The sequence below is a fragment of the Mustela nivalis genome, assembly GCF_964662115.1.
Source record: "Mustela nivalis genome assembly, contig: HAP1_SCAFFOLD_3149, whole genome shotgun sequence".
NCBI classification, from domain to species: domain Eukaryota; kingdom Metazoa; phylum Chordata; class Mammalia; order Carnivora; family Mustelidae; genus Mustela; species Mustela nivalis.
The window spans coordinates 1-9,101 of NW_028133521.1; the positions used below are offsets into that span (position 1 = coordinate 1).

Genomic DNA, 9,101 nt, shown 5'->3' on the forward strand with positions numbered 1-9,101 from the left:
GTGCCAAGAAGGAGTTGAATGTGGACTTGGAATCACGCCTGGATTTCAGTGTGCATGTCGTCACGTCCCGGGCCTGCCACATTCCCCGTGTAGTCTTGGCTCCTTGAACAGGCTGTGGGTCACTTGTGGTGGAAAATGTACAGTTAGCAAGTTCCTTTTTTTAGAATATTTCTTACACTTTATGCTAAGTCTCCCAAGAAGTAAAATGCAAGGGAGATGCAGGTCTACATTTTGCCCCCTCTTCTTATACATTGAAATGCTGTAGTTGTTTTTGTTTTTGTTTTCCAAAGATTTATTTATTTTAGGGAGAGAGTGGGGGGGTGGGGAGAGCAGAGGGAGAGAGAGTGTTGGAGCAGACACTACCCCCTGCTGCCTCCCTGCCCCCCAACACACAGTGCAGAGCCCGGCACTGGCTCCATCCCAGGACCCTGAGATCATAACCTGAGCCGAACCAAGAATGAGATGCTTAACTGACTGTACCATCCAGGTGCCCCAAAATGCTGTGGTTTTTTGGTTTGGGTTTTTTTTGTTGTTGTTGTTGCACTATGGAAAAGTTCCTTCTAGGTGTGATGGAGTCTAGGCCTTCCTCCATGACTCCCTTTCGGTGAATGTTTCTGGCAGAACAGTAACAGCGTTCCCTGGGCTCTCTCACAGCAGACCGTGTGATGAACCTCTTTAATAATTGTCTTTATTTTTTGACAGATGGGTCAGAGAGTTTCTGAATGAAGAAAACAGAGGTCTTGATGTTCTAGTGGAATATCTGTCATTTGCCCAGTATGCAGTAACGTAAGTAAAACTTGGCTTGTTGGCTTTTGAATTTCTTGTGGTCACAGAAGATGGAAGTGAGTGGCAAAATTCTATACCACACCGAGGGGAGAAACCCAGAAGCAGATGTTGTAAGGTTTAAGGAGGCTTGTTTCTACTCAAGTAACTAAAAGCAAATCATAGAATCATCCATAGAAATGCTTTTAAGGCAAAAGTAAAATAGGGAAGTAAAAATCACCCTTAGAGTCCTTATTTTCAAAAGTGCTCTCCTTAGTGCTCAGCTTACATAAATCCATATGGTAGATGAACCTGGCAGTCACTGAAGGAGGTGTAAGATGTATTGCTGAGTGAATAAAGCAAGACACAGAAAAGAAACTTTTTGTTAAAAAAATTATGTATATGTATATGTTTGTTTGTATTTGTATGTGCTAGTAAATGCAGAGAAAATGATAGCAGATATACCAAATCAAGTAGGACTGGAAAAAGGAATTAACAAGAGGCTTTTCCATTTTCTACTTTATATGTATTTGTGTTGTTTTGACTTACCTTACATCAGGTGAAGGCGGGAAATTGCAAAAGACCAGGAAGGAAAATCAATTTAGTTAACCTTGTTTCTTGTTAATTCATAAAATTTTCCCTTTTGCTAGGCTTCTGGAGGAATTTACAACAGAAATGAAAAGTGTACATTTGGATGCGACATTCTTTTTGCATTTACTTCTTTAATCAAAGAATATTGCAGTATCCACCGATTCTCTTTCTCTCTGTCTCTCTGTCTCTGTCTCTCTCTCTCTCTCACACACACACATACAGACTGAGGAAGTAATACTGTATTTTTAATTTGACCAGAAGACATTTGTGTGCAGGTGGTGTTTCTCCCCCTGCCCCCCGCCCCAATGCTTCTTTTAAAAGCAGTAACTTGTTTTTTATATTGCATCACTCCCAAGAAGTTCTAAGACTTAACCAGATGTTATAATCCTCAGCACTTCCTTAAGAATTCTTGGGAAGGAAGCTGTAATTACTCCTTTCTAGTGGATACAGAAATTACAGTACAAACTGAAACTGGCTTGATCAGTTTCAGGTTTGATATCTCCTGTTTATGATATGGAAAAGAGTAAGAAACACCAATAGACACGTTCTTGCCTTTCTAGAAAGTTGTCCTCTGAAATATAATCCTAGTTTTATAGTGTGTTCCTCCAAGGATTGTATCTTATCTATGTCCATAGTGTCAAAAACTGCTAACTTCTCTTACACTTAATATTATACGACAAAACACAATAATATTACCCTGCTGCATAATTTAAAATCTGGAGGAAGAGTTTTGGAATTAAGGAAGAGCTAAGAGACTTCAGTTGTAGTGAAAAAGGATGGCATGCTATGTATTACATGTTTGCTATAATTTACCTTTTGTCTACATCACAGTAGAGCTCATGCACCCAGCTTTCCCAGGCGTACCCTCACTTCAGACCAGTGGGAGAAAACAGAGTTACCATGAGGGAATTCTAGATGTGGCATAAGACCAAATACAGCAGAAGATCAGAATTCAGAGTTTTGGTTTCCTTCTTCACTTTTTTTTTTTCTTGGCATTACCTTTACATGCTCTGCTTATTAATTTTGGTTTTGTGTTGCTTTATTTAGATAAATTATATATAGAGACATAACTTACATTTTTTCTTGAAACTAATGGGTTGAAAAATTTCTTACTGTCCTTTTGGCTTGTGGTAATTTCCTAGCCCAGGTAATGTGCACCAGTAGGCTCATCCTCCCTTCCTAGAAAAGGATACTTCACTAAGGTGTGTTTCTTCTCCTCCTGCTCCATGAGGTGGGCGAGCTGAGAGGAGCATAAGCCTGTGGGACAGCTGAAGGTCGTGGGGGTGCTGCAGAGTGACTTGGAGAGAGTGTTGATGACATGGGTGGTGTTAGGGGTGCCCCGTTGGCTTACCTTCTCCAATATCAGTTGTAGGCTTCTGTTTTTAGTGTTTAAGGATTTGATTACTCAGTCCCACCTCTTTTCTGTTCAGCTCTGCTTCCTGCATCCCAAGGCGTGACAAACTTGCCAGATGGATTCACTGACGATCTGTCCTGGCCGCCGCCTGGCTTAGTATTTAATAGAGGGACAGCATCGCCTAGTTTACAGATGACGATTCTAACAAAATATTTTATTTTGGCGATGGTACCCTTATGAAAAGTCATCCTTATTATTGCCAATATGTATTGTTACTGTCTGTTCTGAGATCGCTGTCCAAACCTTCCATCTGGTATTAATTACAGCCGCCTTGTGTTTATTCTCTGTCTGATCAGGTGTTGCTGGGTGGAACTAGAGGTAGAAACAATTGATAAAATATATTTTTTTGAGAAGGCAGAGCTTCTGTCTTTGGGATGGGAAAATGCACAGAACACAAAGGCCTGGCTGTTTAAAAATTTTGTTCCCCAAATTATACAAGAATGAGCAACTTAACTTGCCATTTATTCTAACATGGTCAAAATGAGTAATAACCTCAAAAAATGTCAGAGAAGCACCAGTCCTGCTTTAAAGAGCACCACATTGGGAAGAGATTCCAAAATCAAAGCAAATCCATAACTTTGCAAGTAATGTATCACATATGGTTGGAAAAGTAGACTTGCCAACACACTAGGAGAAAATGCTCAGTGAAAATTGATGGGTAGGAATAAATTAGTATAAGCCTACATATTGACTTGTTAAAGCAAAATGAAGACAGCTGGAAGACGTTTCCCTGCCCTTCCACCATAGCATTGTTAGCCGTTGGTAAGTTAGTAAACCTTGTAGTAAAATACAAATGATACGTTGCTATTAATTTTTCCCTGTTGTTCATCTGTGCGTTGGCCTTGCCCAGTATTTGTCATTTTGGATTTTCGAGGCTAGCTCTGAGTCCGTGGACATTCTTTGGCATTGGTGTTGCCTTTTCAGTTTCCTCTACTTGTGAGGACCCCCCGCCATCGGGTGCAGATGCGCGGTCGGAAGGAGCCGGTTAGGCATAGCCGAGTAATTGTTTGATTGTCCACTTTTAAGTCTTGAGTGGGATCTCTCTTTTGTTTTAGTTTTGATTTCGAGAGCGTGGAAAGCACGGTGGAGAGCTCGGTGGACAAATCAAAGCCCTGGAGTAGGTCTATCGAGGATCTGCACAGAGGGAGCAACCTGCCCTCCCCCGTGGGCAACAGCGTGTCCCGCTCAGGAAGACATTCTGCGCTGCGGTGAGTTTCGTGAACCCAGAAGGAGCCGCGTTCGCTGGGTGATGCTGGGACAGCAGAGTGCCTCACTTTTGTGGCTGGTCCTGTACCACGCAGTGCTTTATCTTTCCGCACAGCACTTGCATCTCCGGTGAGGCAAAGGAGAGTTTCTGCGGGAGATCATGGGATCATGACTAGGGCAATGCTCTACAGCTTTGAATAGTTTTGGGGAGACACCAGCCCTGCATTAGGCGTAGGAGGAGAATTCTGCTGCCGAATGGTAGAGTGCAGAGGACTCCGTAGATGAGTTTCCAAAACCAGGGGGCAGCTGACTTCGTGACTTAGGCTCTGTTTTCTGGGTCGAGGCAGCGCCTCTTGAGATTTGAGGATCTCAGGAATTCCTGGTTGACTCTTCATACTCCCCTCCCTTCTTCCAGTGGTAGCTCAGGTGTGTGTTCTGTGGGACGTGTTCTTAGAGGTGCAAGATGTTGCAGTGACCATTTTTATTTTTATTTTTTGAAGATTTTATTTTCTTTGTTTTATTTTATTTTATTTTTTAATTTTTTATTTTTTATAAACATATATTTTTATCCCCAGGGGTACAGGTCTGTGAATCACCAGGTTTACACACTTCACAGCATTCACCAAAGCACATACCCTCCCCAATGTCCATAATCCCACCCCCTCTCCCAAACCCCCTCCCCCCAGCAACCCTCAGTTTGTTTTGTGAGATTAAGAGTTACTTATGGTTTGTCTCCCTCCCAGTCCCATCTTGAAGATTTTATTTATTTATTTGACAGGCAGAGATCACAAGTGGGCAGAGAGGCAGGCAGAGGGAGAGAGGAGGAAGCAGGCTTCCCGCCAAGCAGAGAGCCCAATGTGGGGCTCGATCCCAGGAGCCTGGGATCATGACCCGAGCCGAAGGCAGAGGCTTTAACCCACTGAGCCACCCAGGCCCCCCTGTAGTGACCATTTTTATTAACTGAATGCTTTTAAGCAGTGTTCCTTTGGTTAGTGTGCTCAGTTGTCCACCTTTTGTTTCCTCTTAAGGATTCTTCTCCAGTCTGTCATGGCTGAAATGCCACCAAGCTGAGGAAATATGGGTGCTGACCCCCTGTACGACTAATGAGTACAATATCACTAAGATTGTTCTCTCTTACCTACAGTCATTCATTCACCGAAAAATATTTTTGAGCTTCTGTAAATTGCCAGACACTGTACTTTCTTTTTTTTTTTTTTTTAAAGATTTTATTTATTTATTTGACAGAGATCACAAGGAGGCAGAGAGGCAGGCAGAGAGAGAGAGGAGGAAGCAGGCTCCCTGCTGAGCAGAGAGCCCGATGCGGGACTTGATCCCAGGACCCTGAGATCATGACCTGAGCCGAAGGCAGCAGCTTAACCCACTGAGCCCCCCAGGCGCCCCCCAGACACTGTACTTAACGTTAAGGTCAGGATGGTTAAATCAGAACTCCAGCCTGTCAAGGTAGAGATGGCATCCATGAATAAATATTTTATTAATTAGCCTTCCCTTCCCCACTGCTGCTTATTCTTTGTAACCTAAAAAATTTATGTCACTTACTCTAGGCTTGATCTGGCACGTGGATGTTGTCCCTGTCAATGTTGAAGATTCCCATGGGTATTGGGTCATTGGTAGTAGGGTCTGTGTGTCAAGTTGTAAGTCGTGAAAATGTGGCTTGCAGACTTTTCATATTATTAGTCCTCTGATTACTTCTTGTCCCTTTGACTTGGGTTTTGGTCATAGAAAGTAAATACCTCAATAATGAAGTTCAGGTTTGCTGACGGGTTTGACATTTGAATATGATGCTTCTGATCAACCAGTCAGATTTTCCATGTTTGGAGATGCCAGAAATATTAATGGATATGAATGGTTTAATAATAATGAAGAGCAGTGTTTCAGTCTATCTCATGGTCTTTGCAACAGGCTGAGAACTCTATCACTAGCTAGCCTTCACCAAATCTACATGTGGACAAGGCTGATTTGGAAGTTGAAGAAAGGCCAGTCATGTGTGAAGAATTCCCTTCATGACCTTTGTGTGTGAATAGGAATTCTTACCCTTAGTAGAGATATAATTATATGTAAGGAATTTAATTGACGAAGCACATTTTAAGTTGCTTTTTTATCGTTTCTTACCTGGAACGTATCACCTATTGGCCAGCTACCCCTCAATAAAGATCAATTTTCCTGATTAATAATTTATTAGGGCTAATTTTGAGTTATGAGGACTGTTCATTGAGAGCACGTTTTTTGTGGAAGAGTGGAGGAGTCAGTAAAATATGGAAATATTTTTGATTCAAGGAGAACTGTAGTCCTGCATCCTAGAAGGCACAGGGCAGGGACATCCATGTCCAGCCTGACTTGCTTGACAGTTGGCTCAAGGTAGATCTTGCTAGAATTCATTTTAAATTGGAAAAATTGACCCAAAGTGTAGGGATAGATACGATGGAGATGTTCTTCTGAGAAACGCAGGAAGTATTTGACCTTTCTGGTTGGCAGATGTGCTTGAAGATGACCAACTAAGAAACCCATATCACATTCTTCTGTCTTGCATCTGAACAGTTTCAGGCTGAGGAATGGAACATTTGGGTTTCCCTTGACTCTTTTTTGATGGGTTCTAGAAACTCAAAATCAATGTGGCAGTAACTTTCATACTCCTTATTGATCTGAAGCTTAGTTGTTTGCTTTTGTTTTTAAACAACATATATCAATGACATTCCATTCAGCTCTTGTAGTTCATGGATTTGTGCCTGGATTGTAATTCTGTATATGGTCATTTGATAGCATCTGTGACTTAAAAAAACCAAAGGAACCACGATCAGAAGTACAGGCATATGGTACATGTTGCTTTTCATATACCCAAAGATTGTTTACATTTCTTTTCTCTTCCTCCTCCTTCTCTCCCCTTTCTTTCTCTGCTCCCCACACTTCCTTCACTTTTTGGATTTCTTTTCGTTGTCCTTCTTTTCCATTCTGCCATCTCCTTTCTGATTGTCTTTGCCTCCTCTACTTTGTCCTTTCTCCTCCTACTGTCTCCCCTTCCTCTGGTTCCATCATTCCTTAACACCACCACCAGATGGTTTCTCTGCCTGAGTATCTTCAGTTCCAATGCCAACAGAGCTGCTTCTCTCCCTGTGGCCTCCAGAGTTTACAGTTTACACACTGGTGATGAGGCTTCAAACTGGAAAAACTCGTAAGTCACGGGTGAGCATGATGGCCACGAGAGCTCATCGTACATGGTGGCAGGGTATCGTGACTGCTCCCATGTTATAATATGATGACCTCACGGCTCTTCATCACCCCGTACTAGAACAAAACCCACTGCCTTTTAAATTTTGATATACTCTGTTATCATATTATTATTCTTTAATCTAAGAATTTGATCCCCTAAGGTATATTGTATTCATGTTACCATTTTTTGGGGAAAGCATAAAAGGGTATTAATTCATGTTCTGTAGCTTATTCTGGTAGCTTTGTTTGTTGGGAATATGTCTTTGGATCCAAATGCAGATTTTAGTTCCCTCCTCTTAATCTCCAGATAAGAATGTAGATTCAGTGATCTCATCCTTTATCACTTGGCAAAATGTGTTAGCTAAAGCTGGAAGAGGAAATGAGATTTTAAGAAATTTAAAACACTTTATAAGTGGGGCTTGATTAAAGAAAAACACCATTTTTAAAGAAAATTGTAATGTGACGCACTCTCCTCTTTGTATTCAGACTTCATTTTTTTTTTAATTTCTTTTTTAAAGATTTTATTTATTTATTTATTTGACAGAGGGAGAGAGATCACAAGTACGCAGAGCGGCAGGCGGGGGGGCGGGGGGGGCGGGAAGCAAGCTCCCTGCTGAGCAGAGAACCCCATGTGGGGCTCCATTCCAGGACCCTGGGATCATGACCTGAGCCGAAGGCTGAGTCTCAACCCACTGCGCCACGCAGGTGCCCCAAACTTCATTTTTTAACTATTTAAAATGGATTAGTAAAAATTTTAGGACATGACATTCACCTTGAGTTATATCAGGTATTAGATTCTGTATTACATGAATTTGTCAGCTTGGCCAGTGGTCAAAATTCTGAGACTGATGCAGTAGTGACCAGAATTGTACGGTGTTGTAAGCCAAGAGTCTTGCGTGCCTTCAGTTAAGATTCCTGTTAACGTGCCTGTAGGTCTAGCTAAAATAAATGGTGCTGTATATGCATGTGTGTACATACTAGGTTTTGGAAGACAAGGATTGTATTCAGATTTAAGGGAAAGTGATTTTTAATTTTTAAGAATGATTACTTAATGCCATTAGACTTAAATAAGGAGTGACATAGACAGTAAATAAAAGCTTTGGGTTTTTAAAGAAATCCGTGGAGCACTAAGAGCCTGGAAGAAGGGGTCAGATTTTAACTGGGACTTGGGGTTACGGCCAGAGTTGCTATTCAGGGTGAGGAAAGTGCTTCTGGTGGAAGTAAAGTGAAGAAGCATGAGAGGAGCAAAAGCTTACATCAAAGGTCAGGCATGTTTGGGGAAGATGGAAGAAAGTGTCTTTTCTGGAGCAGAAGCTTTGTGATGGGGTAGAGGGTGGTTTAATGGAAAAATTGGGTCATATACATCCAAAGCTGTCAAGGCCTCGAGGGTCACCCCGATTGACCCTTCCCAATGTGGTGAGGAAACCAACACCCACGTTTCCTCTAAAATGTGAACTTACAAAAGTATTTATTCCTAAGATACCCCCAGAACAAATTTCACTGTTTTTCCTGAGATCATTATCTTAAAGGAATGACATTTCCTGAATAGTCATCATTCTGTTGACCACCTCTATCTTTAGTGAATTTACATAAAGAGATGACGAGTTCAGATTTAGATCCTTGTTGATAAACATTTTTTCCCTCATGGGACTAATTTTTTTAAGTATTTAAAAATAAGCACAGAGATGTAGAGAACATTGATACACTTTTTACTGGGGAGGAAAATATTGAGTGTTCTCTGCCAGGCACGGTTCTAAGGACTTTGGTGATTTACCACTCCCAAAGGGTTAATGAGATAGTGGTGACTGTTATCCCTGAGAAGAAACTGAAGTCTGTAGTGGCTAAGCAACTTGCCTGGGACCAAACAAGCTAGTTAAGAGGTCAGACTGACTCCAACTTCCAA

The 9,101-nt window shown here is 41.6% G+C and overlaps 1 long non-coding RNA gene across 1 annotated transcript; it reads left to right on the forward strand.

Annotated features, from left to right (window-relative positions):
* The first annotated feature begins 699 nt into the window (after positions 1–699).
* On the forward strand, positions 700–7,138 carry LOC309858671. The gene is made up of 3 exons (XR_014308300.1): positions 700–786; positions 3,823–3,975; positions 7,044–7,138. It is a non-coding gene; the product is annotated as an uncharacterized lncRNA (long non-coding RNA).
* The last annotated feature ends 1,963 nt before the right edge of the window (positions 7,139–9,101 follow it).